Below are 18,217 nucleotides of genomic sequence, written 5' to 3' on the forward strand. Positions count from 1 at the left end.
AATTGCCAAGTTTCTTTAGGGTGATCATGGTTAGTTCACAGGGTGTATCCCCAAACATACACAACCATGAGATTTGTTGGAGAGTGGAATCCTAGGAAAAAAATTATGATTTACAAAAATATTTAAAGTGATAGAGAATGAAGGATCAATGTCGTAGTTTATCATTTTATTTATGGGCATATGGAGTTTGACAAGAAGTAAATATATGGAAGATAACCATTGGAAGTGATTTCATGGGGAGAGAGGAAGTTACACTTAGGTTCCTCAATTCCTTAAACCCTAGAATCCTTATATCTTATTTGGAGATTGAAAGGGAGAAAGATAAACTGAAGTTTTCTAAGAGAAATTTGACAAAGAAATTTTTCAAGTAGACATTAGAGCCATAAAACATTCAACAAAAATTCGATTAAAATTTCATAAAAACCCTATTTCTTCAACAAAAACAAGATGGAGGAAGATATTGATAATAAATTAGAAAATATCATCAAATAATCACCAATAATAATTCAAGATAGAAAATCATCCAATCAACATATCCTCCCCATGACAATTTTTCTCAACATGAATTATCCATAGCCAATTTACAAGAGAAAAACGTACAAAATTTTAGACTAGATAATTGAGATTTCTCCTCTAGAACTCCATGAGAACTTGAGGTGAAAACTCTCTCTATTTATAGGAGAGAACCTCATGTTGTTAGTATGATAAAATAATTATTTCTAAGATAAAATCTTGTTTTCCAGCCTAAGGTGGTATATAAGGCCCTCTTGAACAACTAATTAGACTAAATTACATAATTTGATGGGCATTTATGCTACATGTACAAAAAATAAAAAGGGGTAAAAGCCTTTAAAGAGCACAATTTTCCTCAAATTATAAGAAACAAAGGATTGTTGGTGCAACGTCCAGCCTCCAAAGTCCCTTCTTCACTTTAGGAATCTTCAAGTAGCCTTCTAATCCTTGCCATGAAACCCTCAACTTGGGCACATAATCCCCTAAGAAGTTAGAACTTATCCTCCAAATATGATCTCAATGTTGGGAAAGTGGACCTCAAAATGCATGTTCAAACTTCAAAGGCCCTTCCAAGGTATACCTCTCCCATGAGTTATGTAAGAAATGAACCCAAATCCTCCTTCTTACATAGTCATGTGGATCTCCAAGTGTGACAAGTTGGTTCGCAATGGAATTCTCTTGTGCCAATAACATGCCCAAGATACCCTTAAATGATGAATGTAAGGGTTTTAAACAAACATTGAGATCTTCAAAAGTGATAGGGTCCACTTCCCACCATCTTAGCAAGAAATCTCATCAAGAAAACAACCATTTTATATAGGATAAACATCAATTAATAAAACCATATCCATGCAAGCAAGGGGTCAACCCTGGCCCATTATAAGTATTTGTAGTCAATATTAAATTTTAATTGAGGTCATCTTGAGTGAAATTTTCTAGATCAATGTCAGCTCTAACTCTTTTGCAAGTCAACTCACCATGAATTACTTTCCAATGCTTGGATATGTATGTGTATAAGTATCTCACGATTTGTTCACATTTCCTTTATACAACCTAGCTTATTTCAAGTCTACAACCTCATTCTACTATGTATGAATTCAGGCCTACCATCTTCTATCGTAGCAAGGGATTTTAAAAGCAACAATCCTCATGTGCCACTTTTTGGTATTGAAGGAATAATTCATACTTATGACATGATGAAATTATTAATAATTAAAGTAGACTTATTATAGAAGTCTATTTATGATCGAAGATACAAACAATGAGAGAAGTTAGGGATGGAGAGCACATAAAATCAGCTGAGATGTTTGTGAAGATATTCATGGAGATATGTGGATATTTTTATGAAGATGGGTGAACCAATTAGCCATATTGGAAATATTGTTATAGGCACCTAAATGTAATATTATGAGTCCTCGTGTATTGTATTAGTGGAAGTGAGAGTGTAATGTATTATTATTGTAATTAATAAAATGTGATCTTTAATGGATATTATGTGCAGTTTCTATTTGAAAAAATGGTTCTTCATGGATGCTCTTATACCAACATTTGGTATTAGAGATTTGGTAAGGAGCCATTATGTAGAGAAGTCGTCGCTAGTTGGGAAGTGTTGTTTACCCAGTGAAAGAGATTAAGGTTATTTTTCCCAAGAAAAGCCAACAAAGAGATTGTTTGTTATTGTTTTGTTTACACACATGTGAAGTAGAGTTGTGTTGAAGGCTTAGATCTTCCTTCGAGAATTCTACCATAATGAAATCTTGTTGCTGCTAGATAGGAAAATTTTCATTGTGCGAGAAAGAGTAAATTTTCCCACTATACATGAGAATGGGGTTGCCTCGCCAAGGACAGATCAATGCATATGACCAATCTCAAGACCTAAGTATCAAAGTTGCAGTAAGGGTAGAATTTCTTGGGAAGAAAGAGAACATCACAAAAAAGAAAACAAGACAAGGGGACCCTACCATGGATTGTCGCATACAGATGATTTTCCAATGCAAATATGGAAAAATGTTTCACCTATTGATCTATACACATACTTCTCAATCCACATGGAGGAGAATGTACATACATTTGTGTAGTCAAGGCACTAACCCAAGGTGCAAGTGAATGTGTCATTATCCAAGGTGCAAAATTGCAATGTATTAAGAAATGAGATTATCAATGAGATATTATAACATTCCAAGCCATTCACTGCTTGGGTTTTGGTAATTGGCACAATGATCTCAAGAACAAAATTGAGCAATCAATAATTTGTGTGAATTCTGTTAGAGTCAGTATTTGCATACTACCATCAGTGATCAAAATTCCTCTTTTAAATCATATTAGTGTCCCATTTGAAATTTTTATCATTCCACCTAGGTCATCATGTAAAAGTTACTCATTGATGGTAGCCCAAAATCAAAAATCACACTCCCCTCTCAAAAATTTGTATTTTTTGGCCCACCTTCATGTGTCTTGTTGAGCATCCATTGACTATAAAGGCTCATTTCATGTCAGTCAAGTCCACCTGAAGTCTAGTCATTTAAGGTTCCATTAGGTCACCTAGGTTTCAATTTCTCAATGTACAATAAATCACCATCTCACTGCATAAAGCCAACAAAGTATGGGATTAAAGAAAATAATACCAATATTTCAGTCAAATAAGGGTTTACAAGTAGATACCCATGGTTCCTGAAGTTCCAAATTTGATTTTAAGTAAGGAATTTACTCTAGTTTGTAACTTTTATTTCAAAAGAGATGTAATAATTTTTATTTTATTTATGTGATTTTATTTTTATTATATGTAATAAGTCACCATTTTATCTCTCTACTCAATTACATTACCAATAGCATCCAAACAAATGTCAAAATGAAGATTGCCAAAGCATCATCCACCTGTCAAAGGAAAAAGTCGGAAAGTCAAAGAGCATTAGTGTGAAAATTTGAAAAGTGACATGAAACATTAGAAAATGGGTTTTCAAAGCATAAATTAAACCCATTCAAATATAAAAGCCCTCAAATGAATCAATTCAACATTCATTTGCACTCCTATACTCTCAAAGCCTCCTCAACAAAAGGGAAGTTTCGAGAAATTGGGCAAAATAGGGGTAGAGGGCACATTTAGAAACCAGAGGGCACCTTTTGAAATTGGAGGGCACGTTTAGAAACCAGAGGGCACGTTTAGAAACTGGAGGGCACATTTAGAACTGGTGTTGCGCGTTTGCCATAAAACTCAGTGCATTTCCTAAGGGTGTTGTGCGCCTGTTAAGAGAGGGTGTGTTTGACCATTGTGTTGCACCTTTGCCCGAGAACATCCAGAAATTGCCCAAAACGCACTACATTTGCTCCAAGCTTCAAAATTTGCCACCAAATGTGCTCTAGCAAGAAAGTAGGTAAAAATTATACTATTCCTCTTTTCCACAGTTGATTTATATGGTGTTTTATTGTGTTTTGGTGTCCTATTAAATTCAAAACCCTAGTAACATAATTCCATTCCTAAATCTCATTTCCTATCATCCTACTACCATTCCTACATTTCAAAACTACCCCCTGTTACCTCCCTCATATCACACATCCCCATTTCCATCTCCTCAATTTCCTCACACCATTCCATACTCTCTACACCTACATTACATTTCATCACCCCCCTAGCGTTTGATTCCAAAAACTCAAAGCTGCAAAAGAGAAGATTGAAGCCTTGACCAAGCAAGAGGAGAAAAGAAGGCTAGACATTCTTGTCGAGGCATCACTCCATGCCTGAAACACATGATCAGCTGTCATCCCACCAGTTTTGACAAGTTTTGAAGCAAATTTTGTAACTTGTGAATTACTGTGTTTTTTGAGGTATTTTTAGCACAGTCAAAAGGTCAAACGTCAGCACCTAGAGTTTTGTGCTCTTTTTTAGGGCATCTAATGAGAAAAAGGTCAGCATATTTGGATTCACAGTGATGAGGACATGCACCCTGTGCATTTTCTAAGCATTTGGAAACAAACAGGTTAGCCAAAAAGGTAAAAAACCACCAAAAACGCACCTTTCTACCTCATTTCTGGCTTGGGCGTTGTGCGTTTACCAGCCTTGGGAGATTGAGTTTTTGACAGGGAAAATTAGCTCCAAATTGAAAATTGAAGACATATGTGGAAAGTAGACTTGAATTTCTTTCCAACGGGCTATCTTGGAGCGAATTTGGACACCGAAAAGGCACCCAAAAGCAGTCCTGAACTTGGAGGTCACGTTTGACACTTAAAGGGCGTGTTTGACGAAGAGAGGCTGCCTTTGACAGTCTTCTCCAATTTTCATTGTTTCTCTCCAAATTGATTTTCACCTATGGGAAATTGATCTTTTACTCATGTAATTGATAAGGATGATGTAATTATTATGTTTTTTACTGTTATCTAGGGTAAATACATTAGTTAAATGACTGACATGACTTGTAATGAATCAGTTTGCTTAATTTAGGGATGAGTCACTTTGACCACCCTATACTCTAGCTATCAGTTCAGTATTTCTTGCAACTGCTCCTCCTTTCATGGATTCGACCCCTGAGACTAGGATGAGTTGGTTTGAGGCCTATATTATGTATTTTCTTAGTCATTTCACTGGTTGGACTCTCTTGGATGTTGTAATAGCTTTCAGACTTTGGCATGGCATATATTGGATGAAGTTGCAGCTATTTTGGTGGGATTCTTGCGGCATGGTATTTTGATCTTGTTTCTTCTTTAGTTTCATATGTGCGAATGTTTTGTTCCTTTCATGATCCATTTCACTCTAATTATGTTTGATTTTCAAGGTGTTATAAGTATAGTTCATCTTTGTATGCTCTATTTTGGGAAATCATCATAGATTGTTTCATTTCTTCAGTTTAAAAAGAATGCATGACCCTCATGCTCTTTTTAGCATCTCACTAGTCTAAACCATCTCATCACTATACTACGAAGTTTAAAGTACCTTGCCTACCTTGCCCCATCAAATGTCTGCAATTTTGATTCACTTTGCCCTGGCCTAGTTCATTCTCTAACCTAATTCACTCATCCTTGTGACTACCCAACCAAATCAAATCAAACAACCCTCTACACTTTACATCTATCCTAAACCCTAATCTATCCAGCCCTCTTGGATGTGATCCTTTGGAGAGAGCCCTCTCCGGCTTGGTAGGGCTAGCTACCAAGTCAAAAGATTGGTCTGTGGTTACCTCAGCTGGACTCTTCCTCAGCCTTGGAGATCCGGAGGAGTGATAACAAATTCCATGACAAATACTAACACAATTGTTGGTCAATGTTTTTATTTAATCTCATATTATGTGTAAAAATGTTATTCAATAAAGTGTCAATCAATTTTGATTGAGCAGTGTGGAAATTTTTCATTCTACGAGAAAGAGTAAATTTTCCCACTATACATGAGAATGGGGTTGCCTGGCCAAAGGACAGATCAGTGCATATGACCAATCTCAAGACCTAAGTATCAAAGTTGCAGTAAGGGTGGAATTTCTTGGGAAGAAAGAGAACATCACGTAAAATAAAACAAGACAAGGGGACTCTACCATGGACTGCCACATACAAATGATTTTCCAATGCAAATATGGAAAAATGTTTCATCTGTTTATCTATACACATACTGCTCAATCCACATGGAGGAGAATGTACATACATTTGTGTAGCCAAGGCACTAACCCAAGGTGCAAGTGAATGTGTCATTATCCAAGGTGTAAAATTGCAATGTATTAAGAAATGAGCTTATCAATGAGATATTATAATGTTCCAAGCCATTCATTGCTTTGGTTTTGATAATTGGCACATTGATCTCAAGAAAAAAATCGAGCAAGCAATAATTTGTGTGAATTCAACGACAAATACTAACACAATCATTGGTCAATGCTTTTATTTAATCTCCTATTATGTGTTTAAATGTTATTCGATAAAGTGTGGATCAATTTTGATTGAGCAGTACTTCAACAAGCTTATAATGGTATCTCAAATTCTATAAACAAGATTATTTATTATTGAATGGTTTTATTTAATTTCTATGATGCAATTTTTAATTTTTTTTTTCCAGAGTTTGGGGTACTAGTACAACATTTTAGAGCAAAATTCTTGTTTGAATCATCAGAGCAGAGACAGTGTAATTCAAGCTCATGACCTTCAAATTTCCAACAAAATAAAATGAGGAGGTTAGTTTGCACAACATGGTTGATTTAGGATAGACTGGAGGCCTATGCCAGAGGCACCAACGAGAAGTTTAGTTTGTGCAGTTGAGACATGAAATATATAGAAGTAATAAGGTCTGGTGTGTGTGTACAAGACTTGAAATATCCAAAATTAATATGATATAAACGGATGAAGAAAGAGTGATCAATGAATTACCATTGGAATATTGATGTGAAATTTTTTTATAGAGTAAGAAATAAGTCAATTTGACAATTGGTATTATAAAGGTATCTCTCTTAAGTATTAAGATTAAATTCTTTTAAAAAATAATGTCTCTTATATAAGAAGGGTGTTTTCTAACTATTATACATTTTGGAGTTTTTTCCCAGAATTTGATGAAACAATTTTTTGGTCAAATCATGATCTTTTGTTCAAATTTAAGAAGAAAATATGCCCAAAAAAGCTCCAAAACATATAACTAGTAGACTATGAATATAAGAAGTGAAAAAATAGGAGTTTTAATACAATGTAACATTAATTAGGGTTTTTTTAATCAAAGCTTTTTCATTTTTGAGGCAAAATTACATCCACAACTTGGAAAAATGCTACCAAGATCACTCCTACTATTTTTTTTTGCCAGTAGAAGCTCTGAGCCATGAACAAACAGTGATATAAAAACTAAGAGGGACACAATACCAGAAAACAAGATTAAAACACAACAGATTTCCATTATGGTGTTGAACCAGGAGGTGGTGGTGGTTGAAAACCACAATGCAAATGTTTTTCGATGTGGCTTAAACGGTCATCCATGCGGTTTAAGCTTTCTTGTAGGTGCCATTGACAACGTCGGAGGTGGGCAAGGATGTCTTGAATGTGCCATTGTTTATGTTGGAGATCATTCATGAAGGGAATGAGATCATTCTTGTCATCATGTTCGACCTATAAGAGTTGTTTCATAGATACCTTGTGTTGTTTATGCATGGTAATAATTTTTGTAACATATCTAAACTTGTTCCATGATATATTGTGTGGCATGCAATACCCTCAAAGCAATGGTATTTTTTAGGTCGGTTTGGAGAAACTGGTTACTGGGTAAGAGAAGGTTCAGGTGGAAGTGTAGACTCTAGAGGAGGGAACCTGGATTAACCCTTGTCCCCACCACCTGGAGGGCACATACATGTTAGCATGGCATTACCACCAAAACCCCAATAACATTAACATTGAAAGGAAAACCCAATACAAATTTCCAAGCTGCAAGATAAATACCCAAATATGGCCAAGGCTTGAATCATTGGGGATAATCCAAGTTCTATGTATGTCGAGGCCACTGAAGGATATTTGGTCAACTAAGCGATTGAGAGTGGTCAAAACTAGAAAGTTTAAGATCAAAAACTTCATAAACAATGTCCTAAACAAACCACAACCCACTAGGAGATCTAATTACCAAGCACCCACCAAAACTAGACATGGATCAAGAATAACTTAATGGGTTACACAGTTGTACTCCCACGGGTACATTCAAGACCCAAAGAAGTAGACTAAAATGAACCTCACATGACCACCCTAGTAACTTCCAGTGGATAGGCATCCCTCCCCTTCTCAGGTTAAGCCAGTGCAATTGAAGTAAAGGTCCCGGGAAGGTTAACTTTTCTTCCCAAATATGTTCCAACAAATGAACCCTTGCGCCTAAAAACAACAAATTCTCCAAACCAAAACCACCAAACCTCAAAAGTAACCACCAGAGGTAAATCGTCGAGATATAATATTTACAAAGCACCTGTTGACGGTGCTGGACCCACCAACATTCAGGGGATCTCCCCAATATTAATTCCCAATCATACCTCACACCATTTGGAGTAGCAGTCCTGGCAGTGGGTGGTAATGTTTTTCCTTGACTGTGAAAATGTGCAGAGTGAAGTATGGTAACTTTGGGTGAGAGTAATTATGTGACCCTGTGGATAGCCAAGTGCGATGCATGAGGCTTCCAACACATGAAGGGAAAAGTATTTGTGCCCCTTGGAATCCTACAATAATATGCATCTTAAAAGGAACACACGAGCATAATGACATCAAAAGCTAAGATGCGGAGTAGTCCACAAGTTAAAGTGATGAATTAATACAACAACATTCATAAAAATGCAAACGAAAGTTCATAAGCATAAGTGTAAGTTAAATAACATACATTGCAAATACAAAAAGAATAGTCCTACTATATTCACAACATATGCATGAAAGAATGTCAACTCTGATATTATTATTATAAGTGAAAGTTCCATTCATACATACACCATTGACGGACCACTACCCCTAATAGTGGAACATTAAAGTCAAGAACACCTGCTCGTCCAAAGAAGTATACTCGCTTTGCACTACGGAGAATCCAAGGCTCTTCATAATACTCCCAAGCACCTTCTAAGCCTAAGCGTAGCCAAAATCATGGATCCCAAAAGTATGTTTCATGAGTTATGAGGTTCCATTTATAACAAGAGGGGATGACTCTTCAACTCTCGTTTGTGACCTTTGGACTACCCTCATGACTCTTCAACTTCTTTACAAAATGATTCATTACAGTACATCATGACTCTTCATATTCCAATATGGACACTTAGAATTTCACTTTTACAAATAATTACAAATAATATTACATTTTACGCTTGTACCCGTATAAGAAAAAATAGGGTAGAGACAAATTGACAGCCTAACAAGACACAAAATTGTGATGCTTGAGTTTAGGAGAACTCTAGCTTAACAACCTCCACTTGTTGCTTCTTGGTCACATATTGTTGCCAAGATCAGTACTGTGTGATGATGTCCCCAAATTACGTGATGGTGTCTGGCTAGAAGCGGACTCTAGCCTCCATGGCTTCCGAGTACAATAACTTGGATCTAGTTTTAACATCCCTCTAAAGCAAGAGCAACATTGTTCTAATCTGGATAGGACCAACGATGTAATTCTACATGTTCTGTCTATTCATCTCCAAATCCTCCTTGGTGGCAATATATCGTAGTTTCTCCAAGTACTCTTCGATCTCCTGCCTAAACTGGTGTCTACATTTGGATTCGGTGAGCGAGCCAACTGATGGGATCTTGTGTGTTTTCACCATGAAATCCAAGTTGTTGTATAATCGTACATATGAGGCATGAATAATACTAATCAAAGAGATGAGTTTCTTGTTGTTCTAAATCTATATTTGAACTCTTGCTTTCTCCAACTCTACTTGTGGCTTCATTTTCTCTAGAAAGCTAAGAAGTTCCCCTTTGTGTCACATTGTCCATTCCTACACGATAAAAATGGTAGCTTGTACATTCCCTTTGAAAAAGTCTCTACTTTGTTGTTGCAAACCATGAATGTGAATAATTGCCTTATGTATGGTTATGAGCTCCTCATATAGGTCCCGCATGGTCTCACCAAGTTTTGATACTTCACCAAGTATCATTGCTCCCATTTCCTCCAAGTATACCTGTGCAGAGACTGTGTTATGTGTTGTTGAGTGGAGTTGTTTTATCTCTTATCGGGAATCCTATAAGTTCAATGCCAATTGCTTATTCGTGTCCATCAAATACTGAGTGTTTGATCTTGCTACACCTGTAAAGGCCAAGTTGGCTTCGAAAATGGAATTTGGATTCTTATTGGAGTTTGCCACTATCACCCTCTCTCTAGTGAATGGAGGTGATGCATGAACATCCGGAAAATGCTTTCTTTGTGCTTGTACAATTCTCTTATGGAATTCATCATAAGACAAATTGTACATAACCATTACTGGATCATCATCAAGGGGAAGTATGTCCCCTTCCTTGCTCAAGGCTAACTCTATGGTTGGAGGTGTTGGAGACTAAACGATGATCTATGATGCATTAAGCATCAAATCAATATCTTCATCCTACGGTTCTGGTCCCAACTCTATGTCTACAACTTCAATCAAATCTTTGATCAGTTGAGCAAGCTCTCGGTATTGGATTTGTTCTCCCTTTCCCTCTACTGCTGGCTAGTTTTTTTCTTTCTCTTTAACTTGAATCGGCATTATTTCTTCTGCCATTGCACTTTGCCTTTATTCTTCTTCCTTCTTCCTCTCCTCTTCTTGTTATTTCCTCCTCATATCTCATTCTTCCATACGTTCTTGATCTACTTGCTTCAATCTCAGTTATGCTTCCTACAAGCTCTACTTTTCTCTCTTCCTCTACTCCTCTCTATATCATCTACTTTCTCTTCGCTTTTGTTGCTAAAGCTGCTTTCATAAGGATTAGATATGCTTTCATCTTGCAGCTTTTTTTATCCCCCTAGACTATCAACAACCTTTCTCTTTCCCTTATCTGGTGTAGGATTTTTGCTTTTTGTTGGTGTTGCTTCTGGAGTTGTCCTCTAGATCTGCCTCAAGGCTCTTTGCTGAAAGAGTTTCATTAATTTTATGTCATGTTAGTGTTGACCCCTTTCTATAAATAGTTGAGTGTCTCAATACATTAGCAAGTCTACTAATGTTTGCTCAACTGCTTCCCCAGTTCTTCTTTTAATGGTCTCTTTTGAAGCAGCTCTCTTTGGTGCCATGGTAACAGTGATTTTTGGAGAGGTGTTGAGCAACTTGTGGGATAGAAAAGGCACTCATGGCAAGAAAATTTCAGTCTTAAGCAAATTTACTTAAAAGGCATGATCTATCAACAAACCGGGCATATAATGGGAAGGATTACGCAATTTTCATTGACAAGAGGGATTGGCTACCTATGGGAACTATGCACTACAGTAGCCAAAGTTGAAGCTTGAGGCTTGGGACTGTGCAATGCCTAGTCCCAACCTGGGTAGAGACTCGCAGATACTGTGCATTGTGCAGTCTCAGTGGCCAAGGTGATATGATGACCCCTGGAACTATGTAGTGCACAGTTGAGGCTAGCCTGTATTGTGCACTACGTAGTTCCTAAAGCCAAGCTTGTGGCTTGAGCCTTAGGATTTCGTAGTGCCCAGCTGGATAAGGAAAAATCCGGCCAAGGGAAGTACATATCTACCTTCGGTGGAAGTGTGAAAAAAGAGTATAAGTATATGATGTGAGCTTGAGTGAAAAACTAACTAAGTATGAATGAATCAATGTATATCAAGTGTAGAGACTGAACAAACAAAAGCAAAATCAAGTATGTGAGGAGAGTCGCCGAAACGGCAAAAACAGGAAAACTGATGCGAGACTTGTGAAAGGCAAACGAAAACTTAGAACAATTCTTTACAAGTTAAAATAAGTTGAAACGCTAGCAACCATGAAGAGAAATAAACAAAATGACAAAAAGTGACAGAAAAAGTAGCAAAAGACGACAAAAGCGAAACTCACCCAGAAAAGTGATGACAACTGAATTGAAGGTTCCTTGATCTCCTCAGTAATCCTATAGCTCCAAAATCATATGTGCAAATGAGCTCTAGAGGCATCGATTAACTCTATTTGAGCAAGTGAGGGTTTATGACGTGCATGCTTAAAATCAAGGAAAAGAGACACTTTGCGGGAACTTCTAAAAATAGTAATGTGCCACCTTCGGGAAACTAATAATATATCCCTACTTCCTAGAGATTATTTATTCCCTTTAGTTTTCATGCTTTTTTTGGAAACCTTCCATGCATACTATCAGGAAAAACCATGCAGTTCTAGGGAACTGGACAAGTCTCAAGCTTAGTGCACTACGTAGTTTCTGAGCTCAATGAGGGGTTGCGTAGTTTCTGTGCTTAGTGTTGGGTTTCCTTCCATGAATGTGAAATTTCTGAGCTCAAGGAAAACTGCTAATCAGAATTGCACAATTCCAATCATCAAGGTTGGTTTCCCTCAAGGATTGTGCAATTTCTGGAGGCAAGCCCAGAACTGTTGTGTGACCAATTCAGGAGGTTAGCTTGTGACTTAGCAAGATCAACTAGGTGTGAAAACAAGAAAGAAAAAGCACGAATGAAAAATATAAGTCTCAGTCAAATCATGAGTACTTGACAACAGTACAAGATAATCTCCTATGGATGGGAAGGAAGTCTCTAAAACCGAAGCATAGGCAAAATTTTGGAGGGTGGTTGCAGTCGCTACAACGTTGGCGACACATTGGTAGAACTCCAGCTCTCTGTATGGATCTTGTCTCATGCAAAACGGGTCTAACACTTCTTGAAGTATTGTTCAATTCATTGATTTTTGTAGCTTCTTCACTTAGCTTGAGTTAAATATATAGTCCCTACCATTCTCTTTATCGACATCACACATACCAATCCAAGTCAAACTGAGTTGTTTCTACTGGGGATGAGGAGTATATAAATGCACAAGTAAAAGAAAATGTCAGAGTGTTAGGTCCCTATACCACTAGTGTAACCCCTTATTGTTATTAGTGCAACCCCCTTATTGTATTATTGTGCCCATATAGTCCCCATGTTGTTATTATTATGCCCCATAGAAGCCCCTATTATATTAATGTTATGTAAGCTCTGATTGTATTGGGACCCCTTATACACATATATATAGAAAGGATGTATTTTCATTTGTATCATCCAATAATTGTTCATTTGTGTAATGTAAAGGGGGTTTCCCCCTTGAAGAGGTTGATTTTTAAGTCGTTGATCTATCTTTTCTATCTTTTTGTGAGCTGGTTTCATAACATTTGGTATCAGAGCTTTGGATTCTAGGGTTTTACTGCTCCAAATAGGTCATTGTGGAATTTTCACTACAAATTTTTCTTTACAAAGTTTCAGAAGCTAAAAAAAACTCATTTTAGCTGAAATCATTCTAAACCTCGAGTCTGAATTACAGATCTTGTCTCGCTATATTTTCAGAGATATGATCTGAGGAATTTAGGGTTTTTGCAAGCTCCAGAATTCCATCTCAAACAGGTCATCGTGGAATTTTCGCTATAATTTTTTCTACAAAATTTCGAACTCTGAAATTAAAACCCTTTTGAGACAATCTTGATGAATCGCGGGCCCAAATTTCAGATCTTGTTTCTCTATATTCTTGGATATATGGTCCAAGACATTTAGGGTTTTTGCAGGCTCCTGAATTACATCCCAAACAGGTGATCTGGGGAAAATCATCCTAACTTTCTCTCTGAGCATCAGATTGAAATTTCATAAAAAGTTACAGAAAGAGGACGGTCTGTAGTTTTCTTTGTATCGGTTTCAAGTCCTAAGGTCGAAATGGTGACATGTGGCACTTCATACAAGTTTTCTCTACTGAACCAGTCTATAATCAGGTCATCATGGGAGATTTGGCATAACTCTTCCTTGGAGAATCCAATATTGATCAAACTTGCGGGGTTGGAAAGAGGAATCAGAGGGCTACCATAGGGCACAATTTCAAACCTTGGAGATACGGAATTAGAGAGATACAATATATTCAATATTGAAAAAATAGTTTGAATGAATTCAAAGGGCATAGTGAAGCATTATTATCATTAATTGATGCCCCGAAGAAAGAAAATGGAAACACCTAGTAAGCAATCTGAAATCTCTAGCATGACTCATGAAGAAGAGGAAGAAATGCAACATGTTATATCAAAATTACAAGACCAAGTGCAACAAAATTCACTCTCACAAAAAGTAACATAAGCTAGGATGGATGGTTTAAAGAAAGACGTGGAAGAAAACATGGATGGTTTGGAAGCTAAGATGGATGCTGTAGAAGAAAAACTTAAAGGCAACATGGAAGATTTGAAGACAGATTTGACAAAGTTCCTACAAGAAATGCTTACTAATGATGAAAGGGTAGTAAAGGAAACTCATGATGAGAACAAAAGAAATGCTAATCATGATTTCATAGACCCTAACGTTGGATTGAAGACCCACCATGTTCCAAAGATCGATATGAGGAAGTTTTATGGCAAGGATCCCGTGACATGGATACTACAGATGGAGCAATATTTCTATCTCCATAATGTGCAAAACACAAAAAAAGCTACGCATTGCAACTTTATATTTGGAATAAAATCAGTTTGTATGGTATCGGTGGCTTTGCTCTCGTAAACAAATTTTCACATGGGCAATATTTACGGAGGAAATGATAGCACATTATGAGGATACAAAAGCAACACCTTTTTTAGCTAATTGATAAATCTCAAACAAAGGGTTCGATGATGGAGCATATTGAGGACTTCCAAAAATTGAAAATAAGAGTAAAAGATATTCCAGAGGAGCATAGGATTGATGTGTTCATAGGGACTTTAAAGGATAACATCCAACATGATGTTCGCCTTTGGGAACCTGATTCATTGGAGAAGGCATTTAGGTTCGCAAGAAAATTAGAAAGAAAAATTATGGCAACAAGGAAGCCTACCACTCACAACTATAAAGATGGAAGTGTTGTTGCTCCTAGCCTTTCACCACATACAAGGTTGACACCACAACAATTGGAAGAAAAAAGAACAAAAGGGATTTGTTACAATTGTGATAGAAAATACACTAAAGGTCATAAGTGTGCTGAGAAGAAATTAATTTACATAGATGGGGAAGAGGAGCAAGAAAAGGAACAAGAAATGTCAAAAGAAGAGGATATACACTAGGAACCAATCCCAGAGAAAGAAGAAATGAATCTGACCATATCTTGTAATGCATTGATAAGAATTACTACTCCTCAAACTCTCAAGATAGAAGGGCATATCAAGAAGAAAAAGGTAATAGTGTTGATTGATTCGGGTAGTACCCATAATTTTATTCATTGTAAGATAGTCAAGGAATTGAATTGCTTCCTATATCCAGCACCAGAGTGTCAAGTAATGGTTGTAAATGGAGGAACCATAAATTGCTCTGGAAAGTGCCATAATATCAAGCTATCCATGGGAGAATATGTCTTGAATAGTCCAATGCTTTCCATTCCAATGGGTGGTGCAGATGTTGTACTAGGATTCCAATGGCTACAATCTTTGGGTATGATAGCTTTTAATTTTCAAGAACTTTTCTTGAATTTTTCTTGGGAAGGAAAGGAATTTGAATTAAGGGGTATCAGGGAAACCAGAAAAGATAATCAGCTCTAACAGCATGAAAAATCTTCTAAATAAATTACAATGGGGTGTAATTGCAAAATTATGTTCACTAGAGGTTCCCACATCAAAATCATCTATTTCCCCAAATCTCCAAAACATTTTGGACAATCATTCAAAGGTATTTGAGACTCCCAAATGCCTCCCACATATTCGTGATCATGATCATGCTATTCATTTGATTCCAGGAAGTGTTCCCCCAAACATCAGTCAAACATTAGGCCTTACAGATATCCATATGCCCAAAAGAGTGAAATTGAATGTATGGTTGCAGAAATACTAGAGGTTGGTATAATTCATCCTAGTCAAAGTTATTTCTCTGCTCCAGTGGTATTGGTACACAAGAAGGATGGATCATGGTGCATGTGTCTAGATTATAGTAAGGTCAACAAGATTACTATTAAAGATAAATTTCCCATTCCTATAATTGATGAATTATTGGATGAATTACATGGAGAAATTTACTTCACCAAGTTGGATCTTCGTTCAGGATATCATCAATTCATAATGAAGATTGAAGACATTCCAAAAACAACATTTGGAACTCATGAGGGTCATTATGAATTTTTGGTCATGCCTCTTGGCCTTACCAATGCACCTTCTACATTTCAAGGTTTGATGAATTCCATTTTCAAACCCTTCCTTAGAAAATTTGTGTTAGTATTTTTTGAAGATATACTAATCTACAGAAAGTCTTGGAAGGATCGTGTTCAACATGTTGACAAGGTTCTCAAACTATTGGAGGAGAAACAATTAAATGCAAAAAGCTCTAAATGTTTCTTTGGAGTACAAGAGGTGGAATATTTGGGTACTCATTTAGCTCATAGCTCATCTTATCATCCTCAATCTGATGGGAAAACTGAGATAGTGAAAAAACATTTGGAAGGATATCTTCGTTGCTTTGTATATGATAAACGTACATAATGGGCCAAGTGGTCGCCTATGGCTGAATGGTGGTATAACACTTCCTTCCACACTGTAGAAAAAATGACCCCATTTATGGCACTTTATGGATATCACCCACCATCCATCACATCATCTTTAAAAGAAAATTTTAAGGTTCAAGTAGTGGAATATCACATCGAGCATCAACAACAAGTTATCAAACTCTTAAAGGATAACCTCACTTTGGCGCGGGATAGAATGAAACAACAGGTAGATCAACATCACAGCGAAAGAAGTTTTGATGTAGGTGACTCGGCATTTCTATGACTACAACCATACGGACAAATGTCCCTCAAGCAAGCTAAGAAGGATAATAAATTATCACCAAATTATTATGGTCCGTACAAGGTGTTACAAAAGATTAGTACTATGGCATACAAATTAGAGCTTCCTACATCTTCCGGAGTGCGCCTAGTTTTCCATGTTTCATGCTTAAAGAAGGTTATAGGTGAGAAGATCCCAGTTCAAACAATATTGCTAGAACTTGACGAGGAAGGAAAAATCATATTAGAACCGGAAGAAGTCACAAAAACAAGAAATCAACAGCTATGAAATCGATCAATTTTAGAGTATCTCATCAAGTGGAAGAACTTACCCGCTGAAGGTTCCACATGGGAGGATGAGAATTTTATATAGAAGCATCCAAACATACTCAAGCATTAAGGAAAACACTTTTTGAAGGAGAGGGGCATGTTAGGTCCCTATACTACTAGTGTAACCCCTTATTGTTATTAGTGCAACCCCCTTATTGTATTATTGTTCCCATATAGTCCCCATGTTGTTACTATTATGCCCCACAGAAGCCCACTATTGTTATTGTCGTGCCCCTACAATATTATTGTTATGTAGGTTCTGATTATATTGGGACCCCTTAGACTCCTATATATAGAAAAGAGGTATTGTCATTTGCATCATCCAAGAATTTTTCATTTGTGTAATGTAAATCAGGTTGCCCCATCAAAAAGGTTGATTTTTAAGTCGTTGTTCTATCTTTTCTATCTTTTTGTGAGTTGGTTTCATAACACAAGTCTTAGTTTTCATCTCTGGTGTGGCTCTGCTGCCATTAGGCCTAGACAGTACCCTAGCGAAGTCACTTTAGGAACACAAACATTTCTCCATTGCCAGCGATCCTTGACAGTACCCCTGTGGAGTTGCTAGCTTCACATCTATGCACATGAAGGCTTTCTCTTCTTTCGCCCTTTATTTCATTTTTCATTTTTTTTTCATTTTTTTTGTTCAAAGAAATGTGCATAGGAACTTATTTATTTCATGGGAGCGGAAGAGGGTTCCCAACTTATTGAGATCAGAAGAGGTTGTAGAGAAGGATATTTATATATACCTCTAAGATACTTGTTAAGGTTTTCCTCCCCTAATTACTCTACTTGAATTAGTTGACAAGGATTAACTAAAAAATAAAAGTCCGATTAGAGTATGTCGTACTAATTAAAAGTGCAAGCATTGTGATTTTACTATGACTCTCTCCGAAGGAACGTATTTTCCATCATAGTATCATCGACTAAAAGAAAGGCAAGATTCACATAAAGATAGGGAATAAAGAGATACCAAACGTTGATAGCAGTACAACTTCCTCTTTAATTTCACCGAGCTTGTGAGAGAATCAAAACACAATCTCACGTGGAAGTTATCCTATAACTGAAAAGAAAACGAG

The sequence above is a fragment of the Pinus tabuliformis genome, chromosome 1_2 (assembly GCF_031772625.1).
Source record: "Pinus tabuliformis cultivar Carrire ecotype Pingquan chromosome 1_2, CPIR1, whole genome shotgun sequence".
NCBI lineage: Eukaryota > Viridiplantae > Streptophyta > Pinopsida > Pinales > Pinaceae > Pinus > Pinus tabuliformis.